Genomic DNA, 18,322 nt, shown 5'->3' with positions numbered 1-18,322 from the left:
ATGCACACCATATCATGGACACAGGCCATTGGGGGCAATATTATGCTATCGGGGACATGTTGCTGGGCTTCCATGGCACCTCTAATAGTAATCAAAGGCACAAAGATGGCAGTGAACGACTTGGACATTACTTAGAACCTAACACATCCCTTCATGCCTATGTCTTCCATGATGGTTATAGCATGTTTCAGTTGGGTAATCGTCCATGTCACAAGGCTACAATCACACTATGGTGGTTTGAGGAACATGATATGGAACTCATGTTGATGTCTTAGCTACCAAATTTGCCTGATCTGATCCAATGCAACACACATGAGATGCTATCAGGCAACAGCTTCATGGTCACAAATCGCCAGCCTGTAATTTGCAGGAATTGCACAACCTGTGCACAGACAATTCATGCCAAATCTACCAAGGACTTTTCAAATCTATCACACATGGAATTGCTGCTGTATTGCATTTCAAAGGTGGACTACCATGCCACTAAACAGTTGGTCATAATGTTTTGGCTCATCAATGTAAACATAATGATTAAGACTTACCAAACAAAAGCGCTGGCAGGTCGATAGACACACAAACAAACACAAACATACACACAAAATTCAAGCTTTCGCAACAAACGGTTGCTTCGTCAGGAAAGAAGGAAGGAGAGGGAAATACGAAAGGATGTGGGTTTCAAGGGAGAGGGTAAGGAGTCATTCCAATCCCGGGAGTGGAAAGACTTACCTTAGGGGGGAAAAAGGACAGGTATACACTCACACACACACACACACACACACACACACACACACACACATATCCGTCCGCACATCTGTGTATGTGCAGATGGATATGTGTGTGTGTGCGCGAGTGTATACCTGTCCTTTTTCCCCCCTAAGGTAAGTCTTTCCGCTCCGAGGATTGGAATGACTCCTTACCCTCTCCCTTAAAACCCACATCCTTTCGTATTTCCCTCTCCTTCCTTCTTTCCTGATGAAGCAACCGTTTGTTGCGAAAGCTTGAATTCTGTGTGTATGTTTGTGTTTGTTTGTGTGTCTATCGACCTGCCAGCGCTTTTGTTTGGTAAGTCTCATCATCTTTGTTTTTAGATATATTTTTCCCACGTGGAATGTTTCCCTCTATTATATTCATAATGATTAAGAGTTAGACATCAGAATATCCTGTATGGGAATATCTACAGTTATTAATTTGTACATTATCTATAGATTTAATTCCAAAGGTCAAAATTTACATTTTAAATACCACTCAAAATTCAGGAAATAAATTTCTCTTCATATTCTCATTTGGCACACTATTACAGTAGTACTGATAGGCACTACGAGGGTGTAGCTGTATTCACTAAGGAGGGTTAGAATTCACAAAGATAGGAAACATCACCATACAGAAGTGTATGAAGAATTTAAATGGTTTGAAAAATAATACAATAAAGTGTTCAGAAACAGTAAGATTCAAATAGTAGCCATTACTGTTAAAGAGGAACTCTAAAATATCAATATGCCAGCAGTAAGAGAGACAGATTTTTGTCAGGATATGAAGAAAACTACTGCAGAACTTCCTGCTATAAAGAGAAAGAATCACAACAGATCTGGAAGAAAATAACAAATGTGCATACCCACTAAAACAAAGGAAAGTTAAGGTTGGAATATCAACATTTTATGAAAAGGATAGATTGCTACTCACTATAAAAATGACATGCTCAACTGGATACAGGCACGATGAAATGGCTGGAATGGCCAGAAATTGTTATGTGTGTGAGAGATGTGAATGCATGTGTGTTTTTTTCTAACTCAACAATCATCTCTACTGTGACAAGGAATCAACCCATTTCATAATAGTGTTCACTAAAAGAAATGTATGAATACAATCTTACAATAGCTCATTTGACTGGCAACACTGATGCATAATATTGATAGATACCCAAAAAATTCCACAAATAAAGTAAAACAAATAGTGTGCATCATAACAATGGAAAATGGGAAAAATCAGGAAAACCAATGAAAAAAACTGTAAAAAATTCAAATTAAAAAAAAAAATTAAATGTATTCAATGTTACTTTAGTGTGACAGGTAAAAATTTAACACAAGGGTCTTGTGGAACGTAAGTTCCAGTTGCTTCCCAAGATGGAATGAGTAGTCAGAACAGATGTGTATGAGTGGTAGTAGGGCGGGGGGGGGGGGGGGGGGGGTTATGAGGCAATAACATGGGGCCATTTCAGTGTTGCTATGGCAGTCATTATTTCAGAGAACCAGAAGAAGATAATAGTATTAATACTATCCCCCATAAACAGCAAGCTTTGTGCAGTTATCAGGTTTCTGCACTGCCATAAGCAAACTCCAGCAGAAATCCACCACCAATCTTGCCATACATATGGACTGAATATTATGACTTACAGTGTGCTCAGATGACGGTGCAGACTTTTCACTATAACCAATGCGAACAGCAAAAGCAGTAATGGTCAGGATAACATGAAGGAAACACTAAAGGCTGTTAATAACTAAGGGATACACACTCAACAGCAGTTAATGTGATAATGAGCAGAATTTCACAGCACTCAGCTTCGATAGACACACAAACAAACACAAACATACACACAAAAATCTAGCTTTCGCAACCAACGGTTGCCTCGTCAGGAAAGAGGGAAGGAGAAGGAAAGACAAAAGGATATGGGTTTTAAGGGAGAGGGTAAGGAGTCATTCCAATCCCGGGAGCGGAAAGACTTACCTTAGGGGGAAAAAAGGACAGGTATACACTCGCACACACACTCATATCCATCCGCATATACACAGACACAAGCAGACATTTGTAAAGGCAAAGAGTTTGGGCAGAGATGTCAGTCAGGACGGAAGTACAGAGGCAAAGATGATGTTGAAAGACAGGTGAGGTATGAGCGGCGGCAGATTGAAATTAGAAATTGGCGGAGATTGAGGCCTGGCGGATAGCGAGAAGAGAGGGTATGCTGAAGGGCAAGTTCCCATCTCCGGAGTTCAGACAGGTTGGTGTTAGTGGGAAGTATCCAGATAACCCGGACGGTGTAACACTGTGCCAAGATGTGCTGGCCGTGCACCAAGGCATGTTTAGCCACAGGGTGATCCTCATTACCAACAAACACTGTCTGCCTGTGTCCATTCATGCGAATGGACCGTTTGTTGCTGGTCATTCCCACATAGAACGCTTCACAGTGTAGGCAGGTCAGTTGGTAAATCACGTGGGTGCTTTCACACGTGGCTCTGCCTTTGATCGTGTACACCTTCCGGGTTACAGGACTGGAATAGGTGGTGGTGGGAGGGTGCATGGGACAGGTTTTACACCGGGGGCGGTTACAGGGGTAGGAGCCAGAGGGTAGGGAAGGTGGTTTGGGGATTTCATGGGGATGAACTAAGAGGTTACGAAGGTTAGGTGGACGGCGGAAAGACACTCTTGGTGGAGTGGGGAGGATTTCATGAAGGATGGATCTCATTTCAGGGCAGGATTTGAGGCAGTTGTATCCCTGCTGGAGAGTCACATTCAGAATCTGATCCAGTCCCGGAAAGTATCCTGTCACAAGTGGGGCACTTTTGGGGTTCTTCTGTGGAAGGTTCCGGGTTTGAGGAGACGAGGAAGTGGCTCTGGTTATTTGCTTCTGTACCAGGTTGGGAGGGTAGTTACGGGATGCAAAAGCTGTTTTCAGGTTGTTGGTGTAATGATTCAAGGATTCCGGACTGGAGCAGATTCGTTTGCCACGAAGACCTAGGCTGTAGGGAAGGGACCGTTTGATGTGGAATGGGTGGCAGCTGTCATAATGGAGGTACTGTTGCTTGTTGGTGGGTTTGATGTGGACGGACGTGTGAAGCTGGCCATTGGACAGGTGGAGGTCAACGTCAAGGAAAGTGGCATGGGATTTAGAGTAGGACCAGGTGAACAACACCAACAACCTGAAAACAGCTTTTGCATCCCGTAACTACCCTCCCGACCTGGTACAGAAGCAAATAACCAGAGCCACTTCCTCATCTCCTCAAACCCGGAACCTTCCACAGAAGAACCCCAAAAGTGCCCCACTTGTGACAGGATACTTTCCGGGACTGGATCAGATTCTGAATGTGACTCTCCAGCAGGGATACAACTTCCTCAAATCCTGCCCTGAAATGAGATCCATCCTTCATGAAATCCTCCCCACTCCACCAAGAGTGTCTTTCCGCCGTCCACCTAACCTTCGTAACCTCTTAGTTCATCCCCATGAAATCCCCAAACCACCTTCCCTACCCTCTGGCTCCTACCCCTGTAACCGCCCCCGGTGTAAAACCTGTCCCATGCACCCTCCCACCACCACCTATTCCAGTCCTGTAACCCGGAAGGTGTACACAATCAAAGGCAGAGCCACGTGTGAAAGAACCCACGTGATTTACCAACTGACCTGCCTACACTGTGAAGCGTTCTATGTGGGAATGACCAGCAACAAACGGTCCATTCGCATGAATGGACACAGGCAGACAGTGTTTGTTGGTAATGAGGATCACCCTGTGGCTAAACATGCCTTGGTGCACGGCCAGCACATCTTGGCACAGTGTTACACCGTCCGGGTTATCTGGATACTTCCCACTAACACCAACCTGTCTGAACTCCGGAGATGGGAACTTGCCCTTCAGCATACCCTCTCTTCTCGCTATCCGCCAGGCCTCAATCTCCGCCAATTTCTAATTTCAATCTGCCGCCGCTCATACCTCACCTGTCTTTCAACATCATCTTTGCCTCTGTACTTCCGTCCCGACTGACATCTCTGCCCAAACTCTTTGCCTTTACAAATGTCTGCTTGTGTCTGTGTATATGCGGATGGATATGAGTGTGTGTGCGAGTGTATACCTGTCCTTTTTTCCCCCCTAAGGTAAGTCTTTCCGCTCCCGGGATTGGAATGACTCCTTACCCTCTCCCTTAAAACCCATATCCTTTTGTCTTTCCTTCTCCTTCCCTCTTTCCTGACGAGGCAACCGTTGGTTGCGAAAGCTAGATTTTTGTGTGTATGTTTGTGTGTCTATCGACCTGCCAGCGCTTTTGTTTGGTAAGTCTCATCATCTTTCTTTTTAAATATATTTTTCCCACGTGGAATGTTTCCCTCTATTTTATATATATATATATATATATATATATAGTACTGGAAAAATTAATGTGTAAAAAGCTAGGTAAATCTATAAACAAGAACTGAATGTCAACTATTCTCAACATGGGTCCGGAAGCAAGAAGTTGACTACACTGTGTTGAAATCAATGTAGGAGGAGGAGGAGGAGGAGGAGGAGGAAAAGAAGAAGAAGAAGAAGAAAGGCAATAGGAATATTTTCTGACCTAAAACAAAACATTTGAGATTGTCAACAATACTTCTCTTCTTACTAAGCTTGAAAGTTACAGAAGTAGAGGATTATGAAATGAATGGATTCATTTGTTTCTTAAAGATTATAAACAAACAAAAGTAATATATGAACACGATAAATAACAAGTAGTTTCAGAATATCAGTCCAGAGTGACTCAATGACCTATGGCCACCCTCTTGAGTCAGTAATGTTATCACTTTTGTTGTTATTGATATTAATCATTTGAACTTCCATGTTGAAACAAATAAAAATGTTGAAATATTCTTTTCGTTAAGTCACAAAGTAATGTAAAACAAAGCATATGATCACTGAAAATATTTTGTAGACACAATAATCAATAGTACATAACCTGAATAACTAGGAGGAATCATGACTTTGTTTCTTTTGCTGTATATTTTATTTGCAGATAGAATCCATGGCATGCACAAACAATACCATTGGCATCCCCTATTATCAACAGGGACCAACTGGTAGTGACTTTGCTCAAATACATGGCTGATTGGTCAATTTAGGGGAGGAGACCAATCAGCAAGGTTATCGGCCCCAAGATCTAGAATTGCAGAAATCAAGGGAAGAACAACACAAACAGCACAGTCCAGTCCAGTCGAGGGGAAAGGATAACTTGCAAACAAAGAGGGAAAAGGCACGTTAGTGCAGCAAGAAGAGGAAGCAACAGGAGGAGGTTGGGTGGTAACAGGGAGAGCAGAGGTGCCCAGAAACATTACGTGCAGTGTGACATCAGCACTGCCACCGGCCCATCCTGACACCCACACCATACCATTATCACGATACAACGGGGACAACACTAGGGGAAGAAAACACAAGAAAAGGGAAAACAAAACAGCACAACAGACCAGATAAAACATAGGGAAAAGGATGGGAGAACCTGGCTTGTCTGCAGGCAAGGTCAAGGCCTCCATACCAACACTTGCGCTAACTGAGGGATTCAAACTCCAGAGGAAAATTCAAGGACTTATACCCGAAAATACAAACGACTTTCATGAAGAAAACCGAGGACAGATGTAACCATGCGAGGGTCGTCCACTAATACCTGAGACAGCATTGGTTGGTTGACATGGAGGAGGGGACCGAACAGTGCTGAGACAAGGAAGGTGGGAGCACATATTTAATTCAAAGGTCCATTCAGCAAAATATGTATCACTGTGAGGGGATCCCCACAACTACAAGAGGGGGGGGGGGGGGGGGCAAGGGGTAGCTCACTGCTGAGTAAAAGCCATGGGTCAGTCTAGTATGGATAATACACAAAGATGGCAGAGTATGGTAGATTCGCACTTAGAGAGACAGAGGGAAGAAGGCCACAAGGGGGAGTCTCCTTGATGACGCAAATTTTATTAGATGGGGGGTAGCCTCCCAAGAGTCAGCCCACAATTCAGCAAAAATAGATATGATGTAAAGCCACAAATCTGCCCTCACAGGGGTCATGGAGAATGGGGGATAAATGGCCGCTCTCCCCCCCCCCCCCTCCCCCCAGCCAAATGATCAGCAAGTTCATTACCACTCATGGCCAGTATACCACAGGAATAAGTAGCATCACCTAGATCAGCAAGAAGGTCGTGGATGGCAGAAACCATAGGGTGGGGGGATAAACTCAGAGTGATAACCTGAAGGCCACTCACTGAGTCTGTACATAACAAGACTTGGGTGAGTGAGAACTGTTTAATGAAACAGAGGGTCTAATAAGTGGGCATCAATTCCACAATAATCACACATGGCAGGCAAGAGACTGTGTTCCATACCAGCAGAAGACGTGAAAACATATCCCATAGGATCGGCAGATTTAGAGGCATGGGTGTAAAAAAAAAAAAAAAAAAAAAAAAAAAAGGCATCCTGAAACTCACATTAAGTGCATCCAGAACAAACAACAGAACAACCACTGGAGCTATGGAGGCTTTCTGAACCCAGAAGAGATCCATCCAAATCCATGGCCACGGAACTAAGCAACAGAGGGGGAGGGGGGGGAGTTAGAAGGGAATGTGGGGAAGAGGACAAGGAGAAGATATGGAAGTCTCAATGGTGAGACGCAAGGCAGAGCCCAAGTGGTGAACCCATCTGAGAGTGGGTAGTGGTCGGACGATGGCCCAAAGCTGTGAAAAGAATAGTATAGGAGGGGTGAGCAGGGAAAGAAGGGATAATGAATGCAAAGCAAACCAGGAGCTGGGACAGCCAAATAAAAAAGTGTGGGATGCCAGCGTCAACCAGGAGGCTATTGAAAGGGCTGGTGTGAAAGACACCATTGGTTAAACGGACAACACGATGGTGAAGCAGGTCCAAAAGGAGCAGTGCAGAAGTGGCAGCTGATCCATAAACCTGACACCCATAGTCCAGACGAAACAGAACTAATGCCCAGTAAAGGCAGAGAAAAGTCGAACAATCTGCGCCCCAAGGTTTGTGGGCAAGGAAGGGAAAGAACATTGACTTTACGAAAACAGCCAACCTCCAGATATCAAATATGAGGCGACCAAGTAAGTTTGTTGTCAAAAAGAAGACCCAAGAAATATAACTGGGGGACCACAGACGTTCAGTGTTGAGTAAGAGCTCCAGATCAGGATGGACTGTAGTACGGCAACAGAAATGCACAACCCTCGACTAAAGGGGAGAGTACTGAAAAACGAGTAAGTATGTCCACGTGGAAGCGCGCCAGATGGCATCCTGGAGCTGTCATTCCAAATAGGCGCCATGTGGGAGCTAGTCCAAATACAGAAATCACCCACATACAGAGCAGGGTTGAACAACAGTCTCGCAGAGGCCACAAGTCCATTAATAGCAATGAGAAAATGAAGAGCACTTAATACGGAGTCCTGTGGAATGCCATTCTCCTGGGTCCACAGAGAGCCGAGAACAGTGGCAACCTGGATTGTGAAGGACCGGGACTGGAACTGACAAACAAAAATTGGGAGGGGCTCCCTAAGACCCTGCTCATGGAGTGTAATGAGGATGTGATGGTGCCAAACTGGGTTGTAGGTCTTACAAAGATTGAAGAAAACTGTGACATGATGGCAGTGTTGAGGAAAGTCCTGCTAAACTGTGATTTTCAATCATAGCAGATGATCAGTCGGAGACCATCCCTCCTGAAAGCTGCACTGGCAAAGACAGAAAGAGTTCCTGAGATTGAAGGACCCAACTGAGCCAACAAGCCACCATCTATTCAAGTAACTTGCAGGTGACACAGGTCAGGCTGACTGGTTGGTAACTATCAATGGACAATGGATCCTTGCCAGACTTAAGGGCAGGAACCACAACACTGTCTCTCCATTGAGAGGGGAAAATGCTTTGGATCCAAATATGGTTAAACACCTGGAGATTTTGGCATTGTGGAGGACTGAGGTGGTGAAGCGATTGATTATGTATGGAATCAGGGCCAGGAGCTAAATCATGGGGAGAACAGAGGACCAGAAGAAGCTCCCATTCAATAAAAGGTTCACTGTAAAGTTCTGCCTGACAAGGGGTGACACATAAGTGTGAAGCTTCCACCTGCTGTCTCTTTTTTTTTTTTTTTTTTTTTTTTTTTTTTGTGGTTTTAGGGTGCACAACTTCAATGGTCATTAGCGCCCTGACTACTCTAAGAATGCACCACGAGGCACAAGTGGACAACAACAACTAAAAGGGAAAACACGATAAAAGACAGACTGACAGGCATAGGATTAAAAAACAGCATCATCAAATGTCCTGAGAGAGGTTTGTCAAATTGATAAAACGAAGAACACAAGCAACTGCTTGTGGGGTCATCCGCTAAAATGGCATCGAAAGTACTTGGCAGGTTAAGATCTAGACACAGTGTGTTAAAATATGGACAGGACATTAAAATGTGTCGAACCATCAGCAAGTGCCCACATGGGCAGAATGGCGCTGGCGCAGCCGTCAGCAGATGGCGATGGCTGAACCGGCAGTGTCCAATTCTTAACCGGGCCAAAACTACCTCCTCCCGCCGAGAAGGGCGTGAGGAGGACGTCCAAGCCACGGGAAGAGGTTTTAAGGCCCGAAGCTTGTTGTCTGTAAGTGCAGCCCAATTGGCATGCCACAGCGACACAATGCGCCGACAAATGACTCTGCTAAAATCGGACAAAGGGACACAACAAGAAGCTGTCCGAGGCTGGAGGACCGCAGCCTTGGCCGCGGCATCTGCAGCTTCGTTCCCAGGGATACCGACATGGCCAGGAACCCACATAAAGCTAACTGGAGAACCGACGTCCACCAGCTGCTGAAGAGAGCGTTGGATCCGGTGTACGATAGGGTGAACCGGGTACGGATCACTGAGGCTCTGGATGGCGCTCAGGGAGTCGGAGCAGATGACATAAGCAGAATGTCGGTGGCGGCAGATGTAAAGAACAGCCTGGTAGAGGGCAAAGAGCTCAGCTGTGAAGACCGAACAATGGCCATGGAGCCGGTATTTGAAACTTTGTGCCCCGACAATAAAGGAACACCCGACCCCGTCATTGGTCTTAGAGCCATCTGTATAAATGAAAGTCATGTTGATGAACTTCGAACGAAGTTCCAAAAAATGGGAGTGGTAGACCGAACCGGGGGTAACCTCTTTTGGGAGTGAGCTGAGGTCAAGGTGAATGCGGACCTGAGCCTGGAGCCAAGGTGGCGTGTGGCTCTCGCCCACTCGAAAGGTTGCAGGGAGTGAAAAATTAAGGTGTTGAAGGAGGCGACGAAAGCGAACTCCAGGGGGTAGCAGGGCAGAGACATACAACCCGTATTGACGGTCGAGAGAGTCGTCAAAAAAGGAACGATAAGACGGATGGTCGGGCATTGACAGTAGCCGACAGGCATACCGACAAAGCAGTATATCGCGCCGGTAGGTGAGTGGCAATTCGCCAGCGTCAGCATGAAGACTCTCTACGGGACTAGTATAAAATGCTCCGATCGCAAGTCGTAAGCCCCGATGTTGTATGGAGTTGAGGCGGCGTAAGATGGATGGCCGAGCAGAGGAGTATACGAAGCTCCCATAATCCAGCTTGGAGCGGACGATCGACCGATATAGACGAAGTAGGACGGTTCGATCCGCTCCCCACGACATATCACTGAGAACACGGAGGACATTTAAAGAACGGGTACAACGGGCGGCCAAATATGACACATGTGGAGACCAGCTAAGTTTCCTGTCAAATGTAAGGCCTAAAAATTTGGTTGTCTCCACGATTGGGAGAGCAATGGGACCGAGTCGTAAGGACGGTGGGAGAAACTCTTTGTAGCGCCAGAAGTTAATACAGACCGTCTTCTCGGCAGAAAAACGGAAGCCATTGGCGACACTCCAGGAGTAAAGACGGTCAAGAGAACGCTGAAGACAGCGCTCCAGGACACGTGTACACTGCGCGCTGCAATAGATGGTAAAATCGTCCACAAAAAGGGAGCCTGATACATCAGCTGGGAGGCAATCCATTATTGGATTGATCGCGATGGCGAAGAGAGCGACGCTCAAAACTGAGCCCTGTCGCACCCCATTCTCCTGGCGAAAGGTGTCGGACAGGACAGAACCCACACGTACCCTGAACTGTCGATCCATTAAAAAGGAACGAATAAAAAGAGGGAGGCGACCGCGAAGGCCCCATGTATGCATGGTGCGGAGAATGCCCGCCCTCCAACAAGTGTCGTAAGCCTTCTCCAAATCAAAGAACACAGCCGCGGTCGGGCGCTTCCGCAAGAAGTTATTCATAATGAAGGTCGACAAGGTAACCAGATGGTCAACAGCAGAGCGGCGCCTACGAAATCCACATTGTACATTGGTAAGTAGGTGTCGAGACTCGAGCAGCCAAACCAATCGAGAGTTAACCATTCGCTCCATCACTTTACAGACACAGCTGGTAAGCGAGATAGGTCGATAACTGGAAGACAAGTGCTTGTCCTTCCCCAGCTTAGGAATCGGGACAACAATAGATTCGCGCCAGCATGCGGGAACATGTCCCTCAATCCAGATGCGATTGTATGTACGAAGAAGAAAACCTTTACCCGCAGGAGAAAGGTTCTTCAGCATCTGAATATGAATAGAATCAGGCCCTGGAGCGGAGGACCGTGATCGGCCAAGTGCGTTTTCGAGTTCCCGCATGGTGAATGGGGCATTATAACTTTCACAATTCGAGGAGCGGAAGTTAGGTGGCCTAGCCTCCTCTGCCTGTTTGCGGGGGAGGAAGGCAGGGTGGTAATGAGCGGAGCTCGAAACCTCTGCGAAAAAGCGGCCGAAGGCATTGGAGACAGCCTCAGGGGCCACAAGGACGTCATTCGCGACCTTCAAGCCAGAAACTGGGGAGTGGACCTTAGTGCCAGATAGCCGGCGCAGGCTACCCCAGACAACAGAAAAAGGAGTAAAACTGTTGAAGGTGCTTGTGAAAGCAGCCCAGCTGGCTTTCTTGCTTTCTTTGATAATACGACGACACTGAGCACGTAATCGTTTATAATTGATACAATTCGCCACTGTAGGGTGGCGTTTAAATGTGCGTAAAGCACGTCGACGAGCACGTAAAGCGTCTCTACATGCTGCGGTCCACCAGGGGACCGGTACGCGACGTGGAGAAGAAGTAGGGTGAGGGATGGAATATTCAGCAGCAGCGAGAATGACTTCCGTGAAGTGTGCGACCTGACGATCGCAGCTTGTGAAGGTTTGATCCTGAAAGGTCGCCCTGGAAGAGAAGAGCCCACAGTCTGCCTTGGAGATGGTCCAACTAGAGGAGCACGGAGAGGGAGTATGCTGCAGGAGATGGATAACACACGGGAAGTGGTCGCTCGAATATGTATCAGCAAGTGCATACCACTCAAACCGGCGTGCAAGTTGGGGAGTACATATAGGGAGGTCTAAATGGGAATAGGTGTGAGATGTGTCCGAAAGAAAAGTAGGGGCGCCAGTATTGAGGCAGACAAGATTGAGCTGGTTGAAAAGGTCTGCTAACAAGGAGCCCCTTGGGCAGGATGCTGGAGAGCCCCAAAGGGGTTGGTGGGCATTGAAGTCTCCAGTTAACAAAAATGGTGCAGGTAGCTGAGCAATAAGTTGCATCATGTCTGCCCTGGTAACGGCAGATGACGATGGAGTGTAAACGGTACAAAAGGAAAACGTAAAAGTGGGGAGAGTAATGCGGATGGCAACTGCCTGCAGGCCGGTGTGCAACGTGATGGGATCGTAGTAAATATCATCCCGGACCAGCAACATAACCCCTCCATGAGCTGGGACACCTACCACAGGGGGTAGGTCAAAACGCACAGAGGTGTAGTGTGCCAAGGCAATTTGATCGCATGGGCATAGCTTCGTTTCCTGGAGGGCTACGACGAGCGGACGGTGCAAGCGGAGCAGCAACTTCAAGTCCTCTCGGTTGGAGCGAATGCTGCGAATATTCCAGTGAATAAGTGCCATCGTAAGAAAAGGAAGATGAAAAAAGGGGTCACCTCGAAGGCCGCTGAGGGCATGGCTTCGAGCGAGCACCGCCGCCGCTAACAGTAGGCGGACAGTCATCGTCCATTGGGTCCATAGGTTCATCGGCCATCTCGGGAGGATGGCCGGGAGGGGGAGCTTCCTCCGCCGGTGAATGGCCAGATGTACGGCTACCAGCGGTGCGGCCAGGCGAAACGGATGACGGCCTGGGGCGGCAACCGCTGGGTGGCGCAGGAGAAGAAATGCGCCGTGGCGGAGAATGAGAACTGTGCTTCCTATGAGCCTTTTTGGAAGGACGTTTGGTGGAAGTACCGGTCGAAGGCTGGGAGGTCGAGGAACGTAGGAAGTCTGCACGGGATGGTTCTTTCTTGAAGGCCCGTGCATCTGACTTCGGGGTCTTCGTCTTAGCAGAAGCTGATGAAGGGGCTGGTGTCTGTGGGGTGATGGGAGGAAGATGAGACGTCGACCGCGCGATCTTAGCACTGGCTGAATGGACGACCGTGGTGCTGAAGGTCAGATCGCATGTCTGGGTTGCTACCTCCCTGGTAGTCCGAGGAGAGGCGAGGACAGTACTGTATTTCCCCGCTGGGAGCAGCGCGGGCTTCCTACTAGCAAATAGCTTGCGAGCAGCCGAGGTGGACACTTTCTCTTTGACCCGAATTTCTTGGATACAGCGTTCTTCCTTATAGACAGGACAGTCGCAGGAGGATGCGGCATGGTCACCCTGACAGTTCACACAACGAGGAGACAGAGGTGGACAGTCACCCTCATGGGCATCCCTGCCACAAGTGACACATTTAGCCACATTGGAACAAGACTGTCAAGTGTGATTGAAACGCTGACACTGGTAGCAGCGCGTAGGTGTCGGGACATAGGGGCGAACAGAAATAACCTCGTAGCCCGCCTTGATGCGCGATGGCAGCTTAACACTATCGAAGGTCAAGAAAAGTGTCCGGGTCGGTACAAGGTCATTGTTGACCTTTTTCATGACCCTATGGACAGCCGTCACGCCCTGCTCAGCGAGGAAAGATTGAAGCTCCTCGTCAGTCAATCCGTCGAGGGAGCTAGTATAGACTACACCACGAGACGAATTCAAAGTTCGGTGGGCCTCCACCCGGACAGGGAACGTGTACAGGAGTGTGGCCCGAAGCAGTTTTTGTGCCTGAAAGGCACTCTCAGTTTCTAGTAATAAGGTACCGTTACGCAACCTGGTACAAGATTTGACAGATCTGGCTATGGCATCTACGCCCTTCTGGATAACGAAAGGGTTGACAGAGGAAAAATCCTTTCCGTCCTCAGATCGAGAAACGACGAGGAACTGTGGGGCAGGCGGTAGTACTTTTGTCACTGGTGGCTGGTCACGTTTCCGTTTTTGGGCAGAAGTCGAGAGAGATGGAGTAGAATCCATTGCGGAGGAATCCCCCATGATTGCCAGCGTCTCCGATGGCGCGCTCCTTCCTTGTGGGAACCCTCTCAGAGGGCACTCCCGCCTTAGGTGAATGTTTACACCTCAGGTCACACCTCCCGAGAAACAGACAGAGGGACCAATCGGCATGGTCAGAAGGTATCAGCTCAGGCAATCACCCCTCCCCGGGCCTGGCCTTTACCAGGGGGTATGCGCGTGCCTTACATGTATACCCTTACATGTTACTCCGTCACCGGCTACGCGTGCGAACGCGTGGGTCGGCCTTCAGGCACGCACAGGGAGGAAGGAAGAAGAGGAAAAAGAAGAGAGAGAGAGGGGAAAAAGAGGACAGACTGTCTCAAACGCCGAGGCGGAGACCAGAGAAGGCAAGGAGAAGAGGGCAATGAGAAGGCAAGGAGAAGAAGGCAATGAGAAGGCAAGGAGAAGGAGGCAATGAGAAGGCAAGGAAAAGTCAAGGGAAAGAGTAAGGAAGACAGTGAGGTGGAGAAGAGCAAAGAAAGGAACCAACAAAAGGAAGGAAGAAACGAGAAGTGAAAAACCAAAAAGACCACAATTATAGGTCGTGGAACCGTCCGTCTCCGGACGCAGGCGCTAACTACCCCCGTGAGGGGGATGGACTCCTTTTAGTCACCTCTTACGACAGGCAGGAATACCGCGGGCCTATTCTAATCCCCGGACCCGCAGGGGGGACCTGCTGTCTGTGGAGGAGGAAGACAGCTCGACAGGAGGCTGATGCTGATGCCATCGCAAAATGGAGTTCTGCGAGGACTGATGGACATGTACAAAGACCTTCTGGAAAGACAAGGTCTAAAATGGAAGACTGCCACTGACAACCTTGGAGGGTGCGGAGTGTATCCCACACCTGTGACAAAGGGACAGAAAAACCTAGAGAGGACACAAAATGTTACCAACACACCCGTTTGCTCTCTCTGATTAATTAATAGGCTTTGGCACGAAGACATTTAAAGGTAATCAGACTGGTGCCACTTAAGACGTTGCAAGGCACAATGACAATCACAGGTACCGGTGGTAATGGCTGTGCTCCACAACACAACTAGCCGATGGCGAACAAGGCCTGTCACGTGTGCGACAGCAATGCCGGCAGCATAGATTATCTTATCACATTACTTCATCACTACAACCTGAGAAAGAAGGTGAAAACATGACCTGGGAGGTATACAGAGGCCAATCAACATGATGCAAAGCCCAGTGTGGTAACAGGGTCACTGGGAGGCAGGAAGGGAACGAGAGAATCAACGGGAAGTGGTCACTATCACAGAGATCACTGTGTGGTGACCAGTGTAAGGAAGGAAGTAGGGGAGGGGAAGCAATCAAAGTGCCATATTCAGCACTAAAATGAGTAGGAGAATCACCGTTAAGAAGGCACAGGACATGGAAAGCAAGAAATTGGTTAATGAGGAGCCTCTGACCAGATGGGAGAGCACTGCCCCACAAAGGGTGATGGGTATTAAAATCCCAAAGATAGAGGAAGGGATGGGGGAGATGCTGAAGGCGGGCACTTAGGACAGCAGATGTAGGTGGCCTGTCAGGAGAGAGCTCGAGATTGCAAATCATGACCGCAGAGTCCATGTGGACCTGAACAGCCACTGCTTCCAATAGGGTACAAAGTGGGATCTATGTAATAACAATATCCATACGGACCAATGTACAGACACCACCAGAAGCCCTCAAAGGGTCAACCTGGTCCCAACAGAAAGCACGTAACCAACAAAGGGTTGGTGAGTAAGCATCATCAAAATGAAATTCCTGGAGAATGAAACAAGCTGCCAAGTAAAAGGCAATAAGGGATTACAACTCTGGGATGTGATGGTAGTATCCATTACAGTTCCACTGAATAAGCACAGAGTGGGTATCCAAATGGAAGGGAAATGGACCACCTGGTTCACCATCTGTCACCAACGAGGACAGGGTGACATCCATAAATAAGAGGTTAGACTCAGGTTGTGAGGGGGGAGATGGCACCTCTGGGAGCACCAGGAGGACATTGTCCTGGGACTTACATTTCTTCTTCTTCTTCTTCTTCTTCTTCTCTTTTATATGTTGAGGGGGGCAGGGTATAGATGGAGGCCAGGCTTCTTCAAGAACTGAAACTGAAAGAGACGGGTGACCTTGGGGAACAGAGACAGTGTGTACCATGTCCAAGTCGTGGTAGCAGGCCTCCGGCCTCAGACACTTCAGGGGGAGGTGTCCAAGGAGGAAGGCCCACCTCCCCCCCCCCCCCCCCCAATCCCAGGCACTGGAGAAGGTGGCACTTCTTCAGCCATGGAGGGGGAGTGGCACATGGAGAGGAGGGCGTGGGAATAGCAGGGGAGGGAGAGAGGAGAGAGGGGTATGGGACTGGGGTAAGGAAGAGGGAGGAGGGAGTAAGGATGTAACAGAAGCAAAAGTAGAAGGCATCAACACAGGGTGAAATAAGTAAAATTTCTGACATGCCTCAGTGCAAGATAAACAATCCAAGGACTTATAGTCTTGTCTCTCCTTTTCTTTCTTATAAGCCAGGCAATCTGGTGAGCATGAAGGGTGATGATCATGACAATTAACACATATGGATGGCAGAACACAGGGGCTCCTCTCATGGAGTGGGTGTCCACAGTCATCACAAAGAGAGTCTGCCGTACATCAGGAAAACATGTGGCTGAAACACAAGGACTGAAAGCACCACAGGAGTGTCAGGACATATGGCTTCACATCACACTAATAATGCATAACCTTGACCTTCTTTGAGAAAGTATCTCTCTCAAAAGCCAGAATAAAGGCGCCGGTATCGGTGCGACTGCCCTTACGATCTTTCTGCACACGCTGAACAAAATGAATGCTCCGTCATTCCAGATGGGCCCAGAGTGCCTCACCAGTTTGAAGGATCAGATCCCTATGAAAAATTACTACCTGGACCATATTCAAAGACTGGTGAATTGTAATGGACACCAGGGCTTCATCAAGATGATCACAAGCACAAAGAGCTGCACCTTGGATGGCAAAAAAGTTTTGATCAACAGGGAACCTGACCGCATCTTCCTGAGGGTCTCCGCTTCACCAAACTTGTCTTTGACATTATCTACAAAAAATAATGGTTTCATGGCACACAATGTGTCCCCATCCATCATAATACAGACTCAGGTAGCGAGGAAAGTGTTTCATCCCAGGCTGGAGAGCTGTAGTCAGAGAAGAGAAGGCCAAAGGGTCATAAGAAGCAGCATTGAATGATCCATTACCAACTGAAGAGACAGCCATGTAAGAACCATCAGATTTTGGGAGATTGATATGTTCCATACGCAAAGCATCCACCCTGGTATCACTCACTCCAATCAGGGGCTCTACCCATGGGCATCACCCAGTCACACCAACAGCCATCTGGCACAATGGCCACACCACTCTTACGCATCCCTGGGGAAGCAATCATTGAGATATCAGAAGTGTGATACCTGTGTTGTCAGGGGCTCAGCCAGATGGGTACATAAGAGCCTCACCACACAGACTGGCTACATGTGCTGGTGACCTAGCAGGGAAGAGGGGGGCTGTGGTGGGAAAGGAAGAGGGGAAACAAGGGGGTAGAGGAATCCACACTGTAGACACTAGGGAGGGAGTTCTTTCCCAAATGGCTCACACTACAAAGAGAAAATTTAGAAGTCGAGATCAAACTCCAAAGGAGGGCCAAAGAAGGAAACGTGAAAGAGAAAACGCAAGGGGAACAAAGCCACAAGGAATACAGGAAACATGGTGGACAGCCAGGTTGACATAGTAAGAACCGTGAGAGGGGGGAAGGAGGGGACATCAGGGGAGGAGTGAGAATGGGGAGGGAGGGGTACGGAGAAGAAATGCAGCCCGAGAAGGAAGAATGGGTTGTAGTAGCTCAGGGCCCCGTGGGCATCACATATGAATTCATGAAAGAATTGTGAGCCACCTGGGGGTGTTCAAGTACATGATGGATTCATGGACCAATGTGACGAACTCAGGTGTAAAAGGTGGGGAACAGTGATACGATACTTTCTTTTCAGGAGTGAGTGGGACTTATTATAAGTTAGTTGAGAAGTAGTAGTAGTGGTGAATGGGTTCACTGTGTTTCACAAGCAAAACATAGAGGTCTCCTGGAGTGGGAAGTAGCAGCAACTGTGCAATTGTCTCCTCAGAGCAGCCAAACACCATATACGGTACTAT

At 48.0% G+C, this 18,322-nt stretch overlaps 1 protein-coding gene across 2 annotated transcripts in view; it reads right to left on the bottom strand.

Moving 5' to 3' along the window:
- LOC126175358 (1-phosphatidylinositol 3-phosphate 5-kinase) overlaps window positions 1–18,322 on the bottom strand; it is a 418,246-nt gene that overhangs the window by 373,408 nt on the left and 26,516 nt on the right. The gene's annotated exons all lie outside the window — the stretch shown is intronic.

This window comes from Schistocerca cancellata, chromosome 3 (assembly GCF_023864275.1).
Source record: "Schistocerca cancellata isolate TAMUIC-IGC-003103 chromosome 3, iqSchCanc2.1, whole genome shotgun sequence".
NCBI classification, from domain to species: Eukaryota; Metazoa; Arthropoda; class Insecta; order Orthoptera; family Acrididae; genus Schistocerca; species Schistocerca cancellata.
The sequence above is the reverse complement of the archived record's forward strand: the minus strand, read 5'-3'. Positions and strand labels throughout refer to the sequence as shown.